This window comes from Phlebotomus papatasi, chromosome 2, assembly GCF_024763615.1.
Source record: "Phlebotomus papatasi isolate M1 chromosome 2, Ppap_2.1, whole genome shotgun sequence".
Lineage (NCBI taxonomy): Eukaryota > Metazoa > Arthropoda > Insecta > Diptera > Psychodidae > Phlebotomus > Phlebotomus papatasi.
This window is the reverse complement of record NC_077223.1, coordinates 110,433,117-110,454,218: the sequence shown is the minus strand read 5'-3', so window position 1 is coordinate 110,454,218 and position 21,102 is coordinate 110,433,117. Positions and strand designations below refer to the sequence as shown.

General features: G+C 34.6%; 1 protein-coding gene across 1 annotated transcript in view; it reads right to left on the bottom strand.

The window, feature by feature from the left end:
• The window catches only part of LOC129800834 (uncharacterized), a 55,199-nt gene that overhangs the window by 10,889 nt on the left and 23,208 nt on the right, over positions 1-21,102 (bottom strand). The window contains exon 2 of the mRNA XM_055845509.1: positions 11,721-11,885. The gene's annotated coding sequence lies outside the window, so the exon portion shown is untranslated. The remainder of the gene's footprint in view (positions 1-11,720; positions 11,886-21,102) is intronic.

Sequence of the window (21,102 nt, the reverse complement as noted above, 5' to 3'; positions counted from 1 at the left end):
CATTTTTACTTCTCGTTTGATCCTCGTGGTGGCCAAAGTACTTTCTGTTCGAATTTCGAAGTATTTCGAGTGTCAAAATGTGGCTGTTTATGCTTTGTTGTTGAGAAAGTCAAAGCAATAAGCTCATTTCATTTCATTTCATTTAATTCTAACTCCCCTTATAATCATTGAGTAATACTTTTGTGAGCTTCTTTGCATTAAATCTTCTCTCTTTGTGCGAAAATTTAGATTGAAAATTCAAAAATGAGTTTGAATTTTGAATTTTTCGAACATCAACGACTTTTTGTACAAATATAAGTTGTTCCATTTAAATTTTATCCAAGACACTATTGGAGAATCAAACTCCAACTGTGATTGGGAGTCTCATCAGACAATTATTTTTGTTTTACATAACGTGAGCTTTTGCGTTCGAATTTGAGGAACTTAACAACATTCATTGTCGTTATTAATTTTTCATAAATTCAAAGTAAAATGTATAAGCTTCATTTCCAATTTAGAATGTATTAACTGATGTACTAGTCAGCTTTTCATATTATTTGAAATGTAATTGATTCACTTAATATCACCAGTCACTACTGAATGATCTGTTTTGTTAAAAAGTAAATTCTGATTGCTACACTGTGAAGAGAAATACAATGATTCATTAGTTTACTTTTGCATCAAATTATTCGCAAATGTTTTTATTATATTTTTTTATGCGAAATTTATGTCAAAATATTAAATATGCAATGACTGAACAGTATACCCCTACAAAAATTTAATTACTACTAACTTTTTTTTAAAGAACTTCTGGTCATTTGTATCAATATGTCTCTTGATTTGAATTAAAAAAAAAGTCTAAATAATATACAAAGATTTTTAGGTTCCAAAGAAATGGGTATTATAGCGCTATTTTAATGAAAATTGAACATTTTTTTTAGTATTTAACTGTTTTCAAGCGCTTCTGCATTATCGATTTTTCATTGCATTGATTCTTGTCACAACTTTTTGGTGATTTTAGAACGCAGCGAGGAATATGCGAAAAATAGTTTAGACAGGTACCGTTACAAAGAAAAGTCGATAATGCAGAAACATTTGAGAACAGTGCTGAAAAAAATGTTCATTACACATTACATAACCTGGATTAGTTAACTTTTTGTTACCGTGTATCTCAAAATTTTGTTAGTATATTATTGACAAGCAAATATTCGAGAATTGGCATTTGAGTGATAAATTTGTGCTTTTGACACATGAAGCTCATCTGAAAGCAATCAGTTTCCCAAATGTATTTCATACCCTATCTCCACTGTATATTATTTTTGCGCGTATTTGTAGGGAAATCCAGGAATCCAACAAGTTTGATGTGATACCCAAGGATGAGATTTTATAAAAATAATATGTACAATCAAGGGGAAGATAATATGGGAGAAATATGTACACCACTACTTTTTAAGAGTCTGAAGATATTTCGAGAATTTATTATGAAAAATATTTAATATATGTACACCATTTCTTACTATAATAAAGTTCCCTTGGGGTGATACCTCATCAAGCAAGTTTCAGACACTAAAGAGACATGCTTTGAAATACTAATGCTCTGTGAAATATTTCATGAAATACCTCACACAAGTTTATGGTGTAGATTTTATTTTACTTCTTGTTTGCCATAGATTTTAATTAAGATCACCTCTTGGACAGGTGAATTCACGTGGTTTCTCTTGTATTTGCTCGGGACGATGCTGGGTCATCCAATTAGCTTAAAGGCGTGCAGAATTGTGGAAAGTTGATAAAAATGTTAGAATATTTTATGATTCATATTAATTCATGTGCGGAACTTTTTTTTACTGTTGAAAAGTTGTCAGTTGAAGATCAGTGAATGGAATTTAAAAATACTTTTTTTGTGAAATTTCCCTTTGTATGAGTGGGAGAAAAATCTCACATATTCCAAGTGAGGTGATCATGGAGAAATATTCATGAAAAGCAGCATAAATACAGCAAAAGCAATGTATGGAAAAGTCGCACTATCATTAAATATTAGTTTGGACATTTTGGAGTGTTTAATCTCCTGTTTCATGCATAATCCCGCATCGTGTTGATGCGAAATAACTTTTGAATCCTCAACTCAAAACATTTTTGCATAATATGTAAAGCAGAAAATTCCATGGCATTCCACTGACATTGGCGTAGCTCATACTAACAGAATAATTAATTAAAATACGGGAAGACCACAAAAAAATCCCTTTGTTCTCAAAATCAACAATGAAAAATCTGTTGCTTTCGTCATTCCCCAGGAATAAATACGTGAAAATAGGCTCAGCTAATAAAATCCTCATGGGTTTTTTAGTTGGAAAAAAGAGACATTTCAATTATAAGAAGCAATTCGAACACGTTTCTACAATTTCAAGGGGATACATTTTAACAGCACTTCAAAAATTAGTCGAAGTCATGTTTAAGGTAATGAGTGCGTTCATAGCTAGAGTTTGACTCTTTAAAAATGTCCATGCTAAAAGGAAAATGGTACTCCATTTGTAGGAAATGTCGTTGATGTTCGAAAATTCAAAATCAATTTCGAAATTTAAATTTATAAAAGTGGGTAGGGGGAGGTGGGTCTATATGGAGCTGTGGAGCTATTTTGATATACGACTTTTACGGGATTATGCGCTGATAGCTTCCTTATATAGGCGCAGAGCTCTATTTCGCTATAAGGTGGGAAAGTTCAGCAGCAAATAGTTCTATTTGGTAATCTATTAATTTTCCATCTAAAAATTCTTTTGTGTAATATTTCTTGTATAATAATGATTATTCGAAGCCGAATAGTTATTCATTTTAAACAGATGATTATTTTTGTAATTGCAGGTTTTGATTGTGTAAACTGGACTTCGAACAGAATTAGCTCTGTTTAGAATTAGAATTTCAGGTGTTATTGTTTATTTTTTAATCTTCAAGTATTTTTCAAAAATTCTTTACAAAAAAGATGTAAAGAATTTCATTCCAACTTGAGAGAGCTTATACGAAAATGGGATTCCTTTTAACTGTGACTTTCTTTCCATTTGAGCTGACGTGGCTATATCGAAAGTCATATATTCTTACGTTTAGTAATAACCGTCCCGATTTGATATTGTACCGGCTCCAGTAGGGGAATTCTGTAATTTTCGTGGCATTGTCACGCGTAAGTTCGAAACCTGACAATCCCATTCGAGCTTTTTTTGTCATACCATATGAGTTCGAAAATGCAATTCATTAAATTTTTAATAAAATCCCTTTATTTGATGATTTTATGAAAAGACAGTACATCTTGGTTGATTTGTTTAACTAAATTTATTGTCATTTGAATTGCAAGAAATCTCAAATATGTGACTTCTGACAATGCCACGTGAGCTGAAATGACAATGTCACGGCTACAGAATCGCGTTTACGAAAAAGGTCTCCTAAGATTCGAACCCAATTTGTCATATGGCATTGCCAGAGCGTTACAGAATTCTCCTCCAGGATATATCAGTTGTTGACGATTGAAGTGTGAAGTATATCGAAAAATCGAAATGAAAGAACAGCTAGCGCTGAACCGGTGAATATGTGAACTTGCACTTTAGACTTATGGTCGATTTTCGAAAAGGTTTGGCATAGCTCTGAAGTGATTTTGTCTCTTCGAAATTATTGGAACTATTCCGAATTCTAAATTCTTTTTCTTAACAAGAAATAATCGGTTGTAAAAATTTCGTTCGTTTTTCTTGCTAAGGCCATCTTAGGGTAAAAGATCCTTTATTAAAAAGTTACTTGACGTAACAGTTTTGAAAGATTTTTTTCCGTTGGAAAAATGGAATATTTAAATTAATGAGGCTTATAGAAATCAATTAAAACCATATAGACATTAAAAATATTGTATTTGATGACAAAAGACCTATTAAAGCAAAAGAATATTGATTCGAAATTTACTATTCGAAAGATGTGCCCCTGCAGATATGTATTTGTACGAAATTTACGAAAAGCTTTATGTACGAATAATATTCAGTATATTATATTGGAACTTCGAATGTCTTTCGAAATTCGAATGCTTATTTAGAATCATAAGGAATAGTAGCATGTTATCTATTTTAGTGAATTATACTGAAATTTTAAACTTTAGAAGAACTTTCGAGGTGTGTCGACATGGAGCGAAATGCTAAATTGATCAGGAACCTTTGAATCGAGACAGTCATTTCAGAATATAGGGAGTTCGACAGGGCATTATTACAAAGAATTCATTGCTTTTAAAATTAAAGCCACTCAAAGGTCAAATGACCAACCCTTTCGTTTAAAAGTGCGTATATGTGGGGTTTATTTGCAGTTGAGGCACCGTGTGAAGTCGCCAACAAATCCGGTGGTTGAATGGCATTGCCAAATGTCCCATCTCGCCGTGACCCAGCCCAAAAAGGAACCTAACCGAATAAAGGAACAATAAAAAATGCAAATACAATTCAGTTGATGAAACAACAAAATCATGCTTCGATATAAAAGCTCACCAAGGGAAAGGTGGAAGCACAAAAGCCTGGCGCCAAAAGCTGTCCAGGGGTTGGGGATATGAATGTGTTCTGCTCCTGGGCGAAGTGTGTTAGAAACGGTGCTGATATGGGCATAAGGGGCAGGGATGGGGATTAAAATTGTTATTTTATTTTCGTTTTCAGTTCATGACTTCCCGACAAACAGGATGTGATGTTATTTACTCTCTCAGATGACGGAACAATTTAATAAATGATGTGCATATCCTTCACGGAGGCTGGGTCCAAGAGCCATGGCCTGAACGGCACCATCAGCATCGATGTCCTCCGATGCCGTGTGGTGACGGATGGTGACATTAATATCAAACACATCGAGAAGGACTTTATATCTTGTGCTTTTATATTTTATGTGACACAAGAATTTGTTACATGTTCCGGCCCCGTTGCTCCATTCTTGTCCATCTTTCATCTCCCACGTTCAGGCACAGCATTTGCTCCCAAAGCATGATGAAAGATTGGGGCAAGAAACACAGGGGTTGAGGATTCTTCTCACTTTTTGGATGAATATTTAACTGAATAGGGGAATTTCTTTTATTGCCAAGACTATGTCTCCCATAAAAGCTCTTTTGAAAATTCAAAGAGCTTTCGGAAATATATTTTTCGAGACGAACTGGAATTATATAATATTTAAATGTTAAAATCATTCCTTGCATTCACAAGTAGCTTTTCGAAATTGCAAAACTCTTTGAATTTTCTGGTAAAGATAAACTGTAAGTCTAAAATGAAGTTTCCATATTGTGGCTTGGGAGTTGATAATTCTTATTATTTAAATATATTCTTACAAGATTTGCCAGAATCAATAAAATTACACAGCTAACTAATTTCGAAATTTCGAGAACATTTTGAAATGAAAGATTGAACTGCTGTTTTTTCTTCTTCTGCTTCTTCTGTTTAACTTCAAACAGTTGGGCAATCCTGGGTCTTTATAGTTGAGTAACTGATTTTAGTCCCTTTCGAAGATATCATTTTACTCCAACTGATTAAAAACTTGGCCAAAAAAAAAATTTTACACGTATAACAAGTCTCAATAAAATAAAAGGTATTAGGATATCTCTTTAACATTGAAGAATTATGAGGAATATATAAAAAAATTATAGGTTCGTAAAATTAGTCTTTGTGCTTGAAATCCTAAAAAGAAAACGTCATAAAAGTTCATATAAGTTTTATATAAACCCAAAAGTACATCGAAAGATGAAGGCTATCAGGAATTTGTCAAAATTTAATAAGAAAAGTTTTAGAGGACTAAAGCCTTGTAGAGGATCCCGAAGAAGAAAAATGCTCGTCAAGTGATCGTGTTACGAGCAAAGTTTGTAAAAGATTTACAAACATTCCGTAGGTCATCAGTAGGAATTTACAAACATTTACAAATAATTTTTTGAAGTATTTTTTCTGTGTAAAAAAAACATGATTGGTACCGTATGCCTTAAGGCCTCTACACATTGGGAGCAATTTTTGTCAAAAATTGCTTTTTTGAAGGAAATTCCCTGCAGCGTTGTAGGGGGAAACGTCAAATTTCTGTCAAAAACGCAATTTTTGACGAAAATTGCTCCCAATGTGTAGACGCCTTTACAGAAAAGAATATTTTCAGCTGATGGGTAAGTTTTGAAGGAAAAGTGAGTAAGAACCATTTGAAACCGAATAAACGTCAAATGAAAATTGTACGTCAATGGTCCAAACGGTTCTTGCTCGCCCTGCTTTGAAGCTTTCGATGATGAAAGTTTTATATCATGCGATTAATTCTATGTTCCTTATTAAATCTGTCGCAAAAATCATAAATTATTAAGCTATTCGTTAAACTGAGTCAAGTTTGAGTCAAGTTAGTTAAGGAACATTTGAAATTATCAATTACTGAGCTTGCACTATACGAAGCTTTAAAGTCTTTGTCTAATAAATTAATTTTTTAGGATTTGTGCTATATAATTTCTCATAGCTATTTATCAAGACGAAGCTGAGTATTGAAAGAGATTTTAAAGCATTTGTGCTGAAACTTTTGAGTAAAAGAAGATTAGGGGAAGATTTTCAAGTTTCGCACACACTCTGGCTTCGAGCACTATATTTTAGCTGTATTCCTTTTATGTCATACATTTCCTGAAAAATTTGGTTAGATTCATTAAAGGAATATGGTAAAAATATAAAATGTTCGATGCCAGAGTGAGAGGATACCGGTCAAAATCCTGAAAGCCAAAATCTTGAACGCCAATATCTCGAAAACCAAAATCCCGAATAAGTCGAAATCCCGAAAACGAAAATCCCGAAAGTCAAAATCCCGAATGGGCCAAAATTTCGAATTCCTAAAAGTGTTATAGTTACTCCCACGATTGCACTCGCGCTCGCTGGAGGCAAAGGGAAATTTTCTGTATCCTGGGTATGAATTCTGAGATGCGTGAGTTTCTCACGCGAGAAACTCACGGCTTTTAAATAGTCTTTTGTAAGAATTTCGTTACGTTTTAATGTAAAGTGTCGTGTAAAACTGTTACAGCACCTAAACCACAAAAACGCTTACTAAAAGTGATCTTAGAGTCGTGAATTTCTTATGTGCGTAACTCACGAATCTCAGAATTCATACCCTGGGATCAGGGGCCACTCGCCATTTCGTTTTTCCATACGTTTTTGCATAGAGGCACTGAAGACTATTGGCAAGTTTTTTCCTAAAAAGAATTGACTTAAAAATACATATTTCATAATTTTCGCCAAAATGAGAACTACGAGAAAATTTGTTTAAGTCGCAGTGCAATAGCTACAAAATTTTTACAAGGAAAAGTGAAAAATAGCTTCACTTTTTATTAGGCTTGATGGGCCCCTACCTGGGATATTATTCTACACATTATCCTCCATATAATTTCATCCCTTTTAGGATTTTGAACATTCAGGATTTTGGATTTTGGGATTTTAGCTTCCTCCAGAGCGTGTACGAAGCTTGAAAGCCTTCTCCTACCCTACTCATATTTACTATAAAAAAAACTTTTATCATGTTTTTGAGCGAGAAACTTATATAATCTCTTCTGTTTCTTAGATAAATTATTAAGCTTTAAGATTATAAATTGAGCTTTAAAATTTATTTCTTATTCTTTAATAAAAACTTTAGTTTTATGCGTTGAATTGCAACAAACTTTTTAGAAACTAAGTAGAAATAAAAATATGAAAATCCTTAAAGTTTTCATTAGTTTGAAAGCTAGCGTAAAAGATCTCTCTTATAACTTTGAGATGAACATGTGAAATTTGAAGCGTCAAAATCCTTAATCTCTGAATTTTAAATTTAAGAAATAAGTATAATATGTTAGCTTTATGAATTTTATAGTCTCTTTTAGGGTTTTTGAAGACTTGCAAGACTTGAAGGTCTTATGCCCCATCCTATTTTAGTCAAATCCTTGATAGTTTGGGGAGATTTGGTGTTTGATAAATTGTGGATTTTGGTATTTTCGCTCCAAACTTGGTAAACCCTTTTTCCATTCACCATTCTGATATTCAATTGGAATGAATTGCCGTGAATCTGGCGGGAAATCCTCTTGGTGAAATGTAAATCTGGTCACAGATAAGACACTTTTGCTTATGCTGCACTAATCGAAGTCACACGACTTTTGTGAAAAAGCCAGAGGAGTTCCATTGGGCGGTGGGCGGGAAAACTTTAACGGTGGTGAGGATATTACGGGAATGGGTGTCGAATTCAATGGGAGTGATGGTGATAATTGCTGAAGGATGGAAAAGCAGGGAAAGTACTTGGGAATTACTAGTGACACTTGTGCTTGAAGATTGATAGAGATCTCATTCGTCAGGCTCGATGGAAGTTGCTTGGGTGTATACAAGAAAATTTTCAAGTTGTGTTCACGCACTCAAAACACTCATAACTTATTCACCCAACCTCCAGTCACTTCCGCTGAGAAACCCTGGGAAAATAGTTTGGCAACAGTTTCCAAAGAGAGAATTTTCCTACGTGAATAATTAAAGAGAGGAGGCAAGATGATAGAGTCTAGCAGAGACCTCAAGTCAAGTCCTCTGGAGGCAAAAGACGAACCGTCGGAAATCCTCCGGGAAGGAAGAGCTCCGACCACAAAAGCTCCCACGGAATCTGACGTTGAGGATTTATCATTAATTGACGTGGGGGTGGATTTGCACGTTTCCACGCCAATTCATTCAGCTATCTCTGCGTGAAAATCTAATTAATCCCAGTGGTTACCAAGAATAATTACCTAGCCCTTTTAACCATATCCACCCTTCCCTAGAGCCATCACCGTATGAGAAAAATTTTAATTTGCAAATCTCACCTTTGACCAAGAGCTTTTTTCCACCATGAAACATTTTTCTTTCACCTTACTTAGCCAACGTGAATAATTCAATTTTCAAATTATTCTTTTTCTCTCTGGCAAAGTTTTCATTTATCTCTCAGTGTTGTGCTGCAGAATATTCTAATGCAGACCGGCGGTACTAAAAGAACCATGAATAATTAATTTGAAAGATGATTGATCGTGGCTCCATGGATTCTTCTGTCTTGCAACTAAAGCTTTATTTAAAGTTATTAAATGAATATTTAAACTCACTACTGATGGTTTTCATCTAAGCTTGGGACGTGCTTTCATACGTTCAGTTCAAACTAGCTATTATACTTGCTTTACATTCATACATAGCCATTTAATATTAATACTCCAATATTTCGAAGACCATATTAATTTGTATAAAGCAAACATCTTCTAGAAATATTTTTATCAAAACCAATTTCTTAGTAAGGGGAAGTGGGGCACCTCTGAATTGGGGCAGCTTTAAAATAGGGTAGAATCTTACAACCCCATGCAGCTACCCTGAAATGACTTGCGACCGAAGGGAAGTCAAAGATGAACTGCAAATCCCGGAAAAACATCGGAATTCCTATTTGTGAGCTTTTATTATTTCATTGGGAGCAAGGAAGGAACCTCCATGCGTATTTTTAATTCTTGTCGGAAGTAAATCAGTGTTCCTGAACAGTCCCCGGGGACTGCCTAATTCAGGGGCATGACATTTCCTATGTTTCCCATATGTTTCTAGTGCGCCGAAAAAACTTTTGGGTTTATTAGCTATTTTGTGTCAGTGTAGAATGAATTTGCAAAAAATATAAATGCAAAATAAAAGCCGACTTAATATAGAATAGGCAACCTAACATCCCAAATTGGCAACCTACGTAGTTTCGGAGATATCTCGTGAAATGTATACGAAAACAGGGAACAATTTACACTAAAATCGGTCGCATTTTTCGGAGCTAATATCGCCCACCTGGCCTAATCCTTCCACCACGAGGCCAAAAATTGAGTGTCTACATTTTGCACATTTATTACTTCACTGATACATTTTTTCATAAATTCTCGGTGGCCAAATGGGCCGCTTTGAGCACCGGAGATAAGGGGGCAGATTGTGAATGAAAAAATAGACCTTTCTTGACTTTCTCTTTAATTCTTCACGACGTTTCGAGGATGGATGTCCTCTTCATTAAGTTTACAAAGCATTTTTAACAATTTTAAGAATTTTTTGATAATATTGTTACATTTCATCAAAAAATTCTTAAAATTGTTAAAAATGCTTTGTAGACCTGATGAAGAGGACATCCATCCTCGAAACGTCGTGAAGAATTAAAGAGAAAAAGTCAAGAAAGGTCTATTTTTCCGTTCGCAATCTGCTACAACCTATTAGACCGAAAATTCCTCCAGGAGATAAGGGGGTTCTCCCCCACAAGAACACCCTCGGGGCCCTCGGACGAACTGGGGTAGAATCCAGAAAATTAAAATCCCTAAAGCCAATGTCTTGAAGACACAAAATCCCGAATCAGTCGAAATCTCGGAAGCCAAGATCCCGAACGCCAAAATCCTGAAAGTCAAAATTCCGAAAATCCAAAATTTCCAATGGTCAAAATCCCGGAAGGGGCGAAATTGTACGGAGGATAATTGTGCGTCCAACAAGCGCAGGTACATTCATGGGACTAGATATGAAGTTATGATACTTTTAAGAATTCGGGATTTTGTCTTTCGGAATTTCGACTAATTCGGGATTTTATGTCTTCAGGACATTGGCTTCTAGGATTTTAATTTTCTGGATTTTGTCTTTTCAAAATTGTGACTATTCCAGGTTTTACCCAATCAGGATTTTGGTATTTGGGATTTAGACTTTCGGAACTTTGACCAGGACCTGTATGATATGAGCTTATAATCGGTGGCAGCCAAAATCCCGAAAGCCAAAATCCCGAAAGCCAAAATCCCGAACGCCAAAATCCCGAAAAGGCCAAAATCCCGAAAGACATAATCCCGAATGTTCAAAATCCTGAAAGGGATGAAATTATATGGAGGAAAATGTTTAGAATAATTTCCCAAGGCACAGAAGATTTCCCTTTGCCTCCAGCAAGCGCGAGTGCAATCGTGGGAGTAGCTATGACACTTTTAAGAATTCGGGATTTTTGCCTTCGGGATTTTGGCTTTCGGGATTTTGGCTTTCGGGATTTTGACCGGGACCCCTTATAATATATTCAAAGATATGATTTTAGATATGATGTCATATCTAAAAAATGTTGTTTTTTTTGACCCCTAATATTCGACCCCTCGTCCTTAAAGTTTAAGTTTGTCTGAAAAGTACTAATTAACGCGTGTCCAATCAGCACGTAATTTCATCGGGTTTTGATATCTTAAGTCTTTAAGTTTTCTTTACCTCAGAATAAATGGAATTTTCTTTATAAAATAGGATATAAAGCACGTGGCCACAGAGTAGAGTATGGTGATAAGGGTAGACTATTTCATTCTTTCCATGTTGCTTCAAAGTTCAACCGGCAAATCCTTAAAGTTATAACCCGGAAAGCTGCTTAATTTTATGTGAATATGGAAGTAATCAAATTTTCAGTTTCAGATCAATAAAATTCTCCCACAATATCCCAAAAAAAAAAAGATTCATAAATAATCCGGGTTCAGCAACTGCCCTCAGCTTTCCTGAACGTCAAATGAACGCCCCATATGGGCAGCCGTAAAAAGAGTGCGTCAAAATCGATTGTAATGCAATGAGTGTGTGTCCTAATAAAAATTCCTGCCGATTTCCAAATTGCAAATTCATGGCCAAAAACTGAGCCCTGGTTTGGTGCCTCCCGACGTGTTGGTAAGCGTGGGAGGAGAGGGTCAAAGGTTGCAAAGGGTGAGTGATAGAGATCGAGGTTTGTTTTATTGAAAATTTCCGCTTTTTTGGGGTGAGCCATAAGCTCTATACCTGTTTCACTGCTGGGTGTCACGATGAGCTTTTCGCTGCTCTGGGAGCCCGTTGGGGGTGGTAGGGTGGCGGGTGGTCTGTCGTGGATGGTGGCCGGGGGCAGTTGTTGATTTTTCCGCTGCAGTTCGGAGCTACACCATGTAGTCACCCACAGGGATTGCAGACCTGGAACAAAGAGAAAGAGGTAGCACGTGGTGAGCTTTCAATCAGCATTCATCAGCAATTGCTTTATTACTTTCGCAAAAAAAGAGGTATATTGTGATGATCAGGGGGTGAATGTGAATGTCAGGGACTGTGAAATATAAACACTCCAGTTTGGGGATTTATGTGATATCTTTCTTCCGCCAATTGTGATTTTCCACCCTGGAGGCAACTTGGAATGTCTGTGATTTTTTTTTGTAGTTGCCCAAACGTAAAGCATCTCCTGCCTCCCAAACCCTCATCCAGGGCCATGTCACAAATATATTTGTATGTGTCTCTATTACATTTATACACAAAATTTATCGCCATTTCCTGCCACTTTCTCCCATTTTGGGAAGATATCTCTCATGCGAAGAGCATCCCATCCAAATGATCCACCCACTGCAGTATCTCCAACATATCCGAAGGGTTTTCATTTCAAATTTATCCTCGAAATGGCATGAAATCTCAACTTAAATGATAAATCACGCTTCTCCAACAGATTTCCCAGGATTTTCCATTTCACAAATTTCTTTGGTAACACTGTATTTTGATGGAATACAGCATGTACAACTATCTGCAATATTATTTGATGCATTTCTTGATTAATATTAATCCGTTACAAATATCAAAGTGATTTGTAAAGATTTGTTCTGTTTTCCGTCAGATTTTGAATTACAGTAGAGTTCCTCAAATTTGAACAATATTTTCAGAAACGTAACGGAATTGATGTGAAATTTACTATTCCTAAATTAAGAAAAATAACTTTAACCCTTTAAGGACGATTGGAACACCGGTGTCCCATAAAGAAAATAATTTTTCCTGACTACCTAAAGTCATTTTTTTCTTATGTCTGTACATAATTTTAAAGTAGAAGGTTGAAGGAATCTAGAATATGTTTTGGAAGTCTCCAGCTATTTGCTATGTAGTCAATATTTAAGCTCAAAAATGGCGAATTTTTAAATACTCAAATTCATAACTGATTTTATTTGTTTTTTATACTTCCAATTCTTTTTAAGCAAAACCCCATTTGGCAATAAAAACTACAATACTCATACGTAATATTTTTCATTAAAGCGAAAAATGTCATTCATTGGTATATTGTCAGAAAAATTACTTAAATTTTTAGGCTATTTTTGTTCCTATCGTTCACAGTGGAAAAAAATACACAGAATCAGACTCTGTTGGACTTTCCAAGGTTAGATGTAAGACTTATCATTGATTATGTTTCTCAGTTTAATTTTTATTGTTGATTTTCAGTCCGTAAAAAGTGTCTCGTCGTTAAAGGGTTAAAGAATATATCAATGTCATTTATTGTGAAATAAATGGAAGTTGTTGCGGAAGTTAATATACGATAATATTGAGGATATAGGGTAAATGTCCTAATTCAAAACCATTTCCAGACGCTTTAACTTTGACAGAAGATTCAACACATTAAGTTCATATTTTTTCTTAAGAGAATTACATAAATTTGCTCCTTGACTCCTCTAGAATGTTACTGTTCAGTGAAAATTCTTTAGATATAATTTGAAAACTTCTTAAATACACGAAAAATACGCAAGCATAAAATGCTTCTATTGGAAATAAATTAATCCAAATGGAGACAAGGGAAAGTTTCTAATTGGAGACAAACAGTGTAAGTGAAACCGCGACGAAAGGCTTCCAAAACCTTGTTGAGTTGCTCCTGAGAGCAGGATTTGTTCTTATTTCTTGTCTTTTCTCCTCTCCCATCTAAAACAATAAGAAAATCCCTCCAAAAAATCGTATTTCCCGGATTTCCTATTGAAGCAATTGCAGACACTTCAGAAAAACCCTTTTTGTTCACGAACTAGGTAATTATTTCATTTGAAAACTTCACGTACCGTTAACAATAAAGATTAGCACTTAATTTAACTAAAATTAGCCAGAAATATGACATAAATATTAAACAAAACGAATAAACAACAATTACCACATTGTGTTTTTCATTGAAAAACATGGTCAATCGATGAAAAATTCGATGGTGAAAAGGTACACTTTTAATTTTTTCTGAGAAAAAATAAAAAATTAAAATTTGTGAATATGAATGGATTTTCGCTTTATTTGGAGCAAAATTAACTAAATAATGAAACTGTGATATAGAAAATTATATAAATATAATAATTTAGTACTGTATTTATCATGAAAACAATGACGTATCCATTTGGAGTAGCGAAAAATTTCCATTTGAAGCAGGTTTTGAATTAGCTTAATTTACCCTACTAGAGAAATTTTTTTCTGATTCAGACTCTACGCAAAACTGTCTTCGCACAACCTCAAATTTTACATTTTGAATTCTACCGTCGTTAAAATTTGAGGAACTCTACTGTATTTAATGGATTAGTATTTTAAGGTTATTATTCATTACAAAATATTTGTACGAGAGCAGTTACTTTGTGTTGAGTTGTTTTCAATGTCCATTTTCTTTAAAATTAGCATCTTTCGTTAAGTCTTCTCTCACTCAGATAACAAAATTGACATTATTTGTACTCTTTTTAAAACATTTTTTTAACGAAACGTTCACTAACTTCACTAATATAAAAAAAGAAATGAGAAAGAATGTGAGACATTTTAGATAGATTTATTAAGAATTTGGAATATTATCAATTAAAAATGAAATGATTATTTCAGATCTCACTTTAATAGACCTTTTTTTTATTGAAAATGCATTTAAGCAGATGTACTGTGAATTCAAAGAGCCAAAGTAGTTAATTCAAAATGTTTTGAAAATTTCATAAATTTGTCTGTTTATGTGATTCAGTCATAATTTAAGCTCCTTTAGGAATTTACGGTCGTACATAATTTGATGGCAATTCAATTTTATTTCTTCAACTGACTCACAATGCGGAAATACATAAATGCAAATTCAAAGAGGATTTTATTCTGTACTCAGAAAACAATAAATTCTCTTTCCCAATCTTCCTTTTCTTCAACATGATACACCATTCTCATGCGCAACATTCTGCAGTATTATGTCTCTAGATTTAGAACGTTGTAGAATATGTGTAGGGTATGAATTTTTGCGAACTGATAAGCCTTCTGCAGGAAAAATAATTCTTTGTTGTAGGATTGAGAGAAAAAAAAATCCTCGCGTTTGGGAGAAATTTGAATATCGTGAGCGCGTTTTGTTGCGTAACCGATTTGAGAAACACAAGACTTTATATCAGATGGAGTGTCACAGTCAATTTAGGGGTTTAACTTGTGAATGTGACTCCACCCTGATATATACAGAGTCTCTAAATTTCCCATTGAAACTCTCTGCAAAGGATTTTTTTCCCGAGTCACCCCTTTTGTCTACGCGATATGGAGGAATAATCTGCTCTTGGTGGAACATGTGGAGCCCCAAATGTGTCTTTTTTATATATCACCATATTCAAGCACCATTTAATCGAGTCCTCGAGATTGATTGACGAAGTGTCTTGTGCAGAAATCCACAAAATTCCACAGACTCCAGAGGAACATTATTAAATTCACCCTTGACCCTTTTTTCACGGTTTGCGCTCTGCAAAATTCTCGCAGAAGCGATAAAAATTTTAACCCAAGATCATCAGTGAGTTAAAATCGACTGCATGAGACAGCTGGAATTACCAAAGGAGAATTTTATTCCAGCACAGTGTTCCCATTTTTATTAATCGCAACGTCTGGAGCCCCCAGTTCGTTCAACTTTATCTCCCGCTGAGTAACTTGGCGTCCAATAAGCATTCGATTATCCCAGGAATGTGAGGAATATCCCTCCCGAGGGGTTAGCTGCATCATTTGTGTTTCTTTGGGAGTTAATCGTGGGTGAAGTTTATTTGCAAATGAAAGAACTGATTTAGCAATTCCATTATAAATGGTCCTGAACACATTCAGACTTGAGAACTAAATTGAGAACAGTTCAGGAGCCTAATTGTGAAATTAATTTAAGATCCTCGAAAATATTTAGACCTTATGATTTAGCTGTAAAGGATCAGATAAAGGTAATTGATCCACAGAACCTCTAAAATCGATGAACCTGATCTTTCAGTGTATAATATGGTAAAGTGATATAATTTGGAATTAGTGTTACAAGTTGGACAATTCGCCGTTACAAGTTGGACATGACTTTTTTCTTAATAAATACAGTACAAAATTTGTTTTTAAGCACAAGGAACCAAATTAAAAACAAAAGCATTAAAAATATACAAATAAAAATGAAGTACTAAATTTATCGAGACAAAAAGCCCTGTCCAAACTGTACCATTGTCCAACTTGTACCACTTTACCGACTTTACCCTACTTGCAGCTAAATTTTGCAAGCTAAATATTCTTGAGGATAAGCTTGGTGCTATCTGGACCCTTTATAATCAACAAATTCCAACTTCAATGGAGCGACAGTTGTTGTAAAATCCCAGTTCTCAATTTACAGTTCTCAAGATGTAAGAACAATATTTTCAGCATTCCTTTACCAAAAACCAGCACTAGCAATCTTTTCGTCCAAACCTCTAGCACCTATAGCAGTAGAAAAAATTAAACCACGAGGCGTTACTGATTGTTCACAATTTTGAGTTCTCAAGCTTTGCCGATTGGGGCTCTTAAGGTATTTTCAATAAATTTTGACGTTCACCGAAAGAATATTTCTCAACCTAAAATCCTAGTTCTCAATTTACAGTTCTCAAAATTTTTATAGAACAATATTTCCCCTTCGAAAAACAAGCATTGACATCAGTGACACTGGAAAATATTTCCCGCCAAGCCTGTAGCGCCACTAGTGGTAGGGAATTAAACCGAGTGGCGCTAGTAGGGGAAAGCGCGCTACTTTCGGACGATTTATGCTTCGCACAATTCATTTTTCTCAATGTGTTATAAATGAATTTGGCCCATTATAATATTGTATTTTAATAGGTAGTCCAATACCTCAAATTTCCAGAAAAGAGCTTTAGGTGAAATCTATAAGGAACATAGAGAAAAATTGAATTGTCCGAAGCTTGAGTCGTCCGAAGGTAGCGCGCTATTCCGTAATTGTTCCCAATTTTTAGTTCTCAAGCTTTTAGTGAGAATTTCAGTCAACAAAGTATTTATCATTAGGATCATAAATGTCATTTTCTTTTATTAAAGCCACTAGTCAAGGCTTTAACTAAGAAAGTACACAGACCTTGACTCCTCGCCCGAAACAACAGTATTTTATTCAATTGCATGAAATAATTCTACTATTTATCTCCAACACCAACCCCAACTGAGTGACTTTGTAAGTACTCATCAAGTGTTCTAGCTCATCCAAGCTCACGCAAAAATTGGCACACCTCTCTGGGTGAATCTTGTTGATTTACCTGCCTGTGCTTTGGGGTTTCTCTTTGCCATCTCCTTACTTCAGCACGAGAAACTTCTTCTTCTGCTTTTTATCTTTTGTTTCACGCCTCGAGGCCACCCACTGGGGCCGTTGGTGGGTGGCTTGGGATGTTGGTAAAACTCTGACGAAGTCTGGCGGAAAGTGTCTGCGGGAGTCAGGCGGTGAAGACAATGCTTCATATGGACTCAGCACACGTAAATTCTAATCTATTCCAAATGAGGATATCATTGTGGATGGCAAAAAAAGCGTCTTCCTGGCATTTGCAGGGGGTTAACTTCGAGGCTCATTCTCGCAATGAAGGGAATTTCCACCAATTTCCCCAGCTGATGAGTCAAAATGACAAGCTTTGGAGCTTAGCTTGTGATTTTTGGAGGGAAACTTCGGGATAATTTGCATCATTGGATGTATTTTGAATTATTGCCACTTCATTTCGCATTATATCCAAACATAAAATATGACCCAAGGGTTCCAACATCTCCGTCCCAAATTCCGTGCTTCTCAGCAATAAATGCACAATTGGAGCGTCAGACTATTATACTAATTTTGTCCGTTTCAGTGTAATGAGCTTGAAAATTGTGCTCATTTTGGGTGCTTCAAATTTCCGCTCGAAATTTCCACACTTTAATTTTCTGGGGCATGTTTTATTATAAATAATTTCATCCCACTGTTTTCCACTCTTGCCATTTTCCGCATCCATTTCACTTTTATTTTACCAATTTTTTAGCAAAACTTTGCTGTTGGGAGCTGTATAGTTCTGAACGTAATTTCACAGAGATAATTGCAATTTCTGTAGATGTTCTGCTATTTTTTGGTGAACTTTTAGGTTATTCTCATGAACTGTTCTCACTATTACCAGGTGAGTTAACTGAAATTCCTTTTAACGGCGTTATCACACTTGCACATTAAAATTTTAATGTGATTTACATTAATTGTCACTTGTAAGCGTCCAAATATGTTATTTGTGTCTTTGAGTCACTTAATATTTGCGGTTTTTCTATTTATTGATAAAGAAGTGGACTTGGCCTGCAAAAATAAAATTTACCTAAATTTATCCAAATTTACCTAAAGCATAAATATTTTTCACATTAAAAAATTAAAGAGAAAATCGCATTAATTTTTCGCATTAATGCTATAAATCAATTTATATCAAATTTTGCGGGCCAAGTCTACCTTTTTATCAACAAATAGATCAAATTTTGAATATAAAATGATTCAAACACACAAATTACACATTTGGACTCTCACCAGCGACAATTAATGTGAATCATATTAAAATTTTAATGTGCAAGTGTGATAACACAGTAAAGATGAGCTTTATTCTTTAATTTCTTGTAAACTACTTTATTTGTGTCTCATATTTTAACCATATGAAAAATCATCCCTTAACTCTTTCGCGTCTTTAGGGTCATATATGACCCGGGGAAAAAAGTTTCTTTTTGGCTATTTACATTAATTGAAATCTAACTGGAGTCTTGAGAAAATGAGCCAAGAATCTTACATCCTTCTATTATGATGTCGTGCACGAACAGATAGATTTCAATTAATGTAAATACCCAAAAAAAACTTTTTTCCCCGAGTCATGACATTACCCTAAAGACGCGAAAGAGTTAACTACGTTGTTTCTGTGTTCTCACTTCAGAGGAACTGACAACTGTTCCCAATTTTCAGTTCCGAAGTTTCTTAGTCAAACGTAAAGGTTATCGACAATTTAATGTTCTATTTAAATCAGAAGATATTTTTTTTTATTTTTTTTTATTTATAAGGGTTTTTTTTTAAATAAAGTTTGTATATTTCCATGGCATTTCATTATTTTTATTTCTTTCGGGATACTGTGACAAAAATTGTTATTGCTTTTTCGGTTGGAAAAACCATCTAGCATTTTCACTGAAATTACTAAAAGTAAGGACATCATTTTCACTTAAAGATGGTGCTGGCAACTGTTCTCAATTGTCAGTTTAGTAATTTTTAATCGAATTTTACATCGGATATTCATTTTTCTGTAAAAGACCAAAGAAAAATTCAAAAATACTCTGTTTCTCTTAAATTTCTTCATAAAATTAGTAAATATCTATCATCTTTATTTTCATTATCTTCCATCACTGTTCCCATGTCGATAGAGTTAAATCATTTAATGGAGAAATATTTTTCTCCATTTTATGCCTGACACTATTTGGGAACACTTCAAGAATGGACCTCACTAATTTATTTTTAACCTTTTTTTTTTAAAATCAAATTCTTAATTTTTTTTTACTTTATTATTTTGCTTAATTTTTCTTTCCTTCATTCCTATTTATGCCACAAATTTGTAAGAGAGAACTACCCTATGTTTTGTGAGTCAATAAGCGAATTGAATTGGATTGAAATTGCAAAAATAGTAAGCAAATTGTTGAGAATTCATTTACACTGCCAATCTTTCGTACAGTTTTTAAAGCAATTTACTGTTCCCATCTCAAAAAATTTAAGTGGTTTAATTTTTGTGGAATAACTTTTTATTGCGAAATAAAACTAAGTAAATTGCCAGGAATTCATTATCACTGACAATCTTTAATACCGCGTGATGGCTCTGCATTCTCGCAAGGGGCGCTAATAACTGTTCTCAATTTTTATTCTTAAATCTTCTTGTTGAGAAGCTCAGTCAATTCATACAATATTCACGGAAAACTTTCTAATAATGCGCTTTTTATAAACATGTTAATATCTTCGAATAAATTTTAAAACAATTTACTGTTCCCATCTCAATAGAGTTAAATTATTTAATTTTATTGGAACAACTTTTTTGCGCAATAAAAGTAAGAGAATTTCAAAGTATATTTACACTGACAACCTTTTACTCCGCGTGAGGGCACTACTATCCTGTCAGTGGCGCTGGTAACAGTTCTCAGTTTTCAATTTTTAATTCTTAAAGTTTCTTGAAAAACTCAGTCAAATCAAATAAAATTCTTGAAAAACTATCTAAGCATAAGCTTTTTATAAGCAGGTTATTATTATTCTGTATTTTTTGGCAATATATCGTTAATTTATGTATTTAAATTTTACATGGAAAATCTAGTTTGTTTGAACTTAATTTTGGATTAATTTAGATCAATATTTAGTTAAACAAACTAAAGTGTCTTTTAAGCGAACTTCAAGGGCAGATATGCGGAAAGAAAATCTTGGAAAAACTCCAAAAAATCATGACCAAAAATTCATATTCTGTGACCTTTTATTCCTACTGGTGGTTTCATTGCTCATCATCTCCAGTGATGCCTTATCATGCTGGGACAAGTGCGTATTTTTCCCACCGAAATGTATCTTAAAGGAAGAAAGCCGAAGGGTAGATTCTTAAAAGGAGAAAATGCCATGAAAAAGTAAGACGGATATTCCATTATAGCATTTTCTGCGGGAGCACCTTGTCTGCCATTTTTTTCGCAACTCCTTGGGAAACCCCCAACCATCCCCATTTCCTTTTATATAACCTCTCCCTTTCAACCCCAGAATGATGCAGGAAGATGTGGGAGTGACTTGGCGAAAAAAAAGAGAAACTCTCGAAGAGCGACGAAAAAGGCAGGAAATTCGGAAGATTGTCAAGGTTTAATTTTCTTAAAAACACTGCCAGCGATATTTTTCTGCATGGCGCGTAAAAAATTGATTACCATCAGCATGATTTACAATCGCGCCTCATGAAGTCAACATGATGGGAATGTCACTGGAGAGGGCGACACTGTCTGATCCAATTTCATAAAGGAATTTGATACTGACAGGGGCGTAAATTGCATGAGTGTGCCAGCTTCTATTATGGGTATTAATTGCAACCGAGATCAACAACATTTATTTGCAAAGTGAGAGATTACAACAGCCAATCAAAATGGTTCGGTTAGCACGCACTGCCCACTCAAC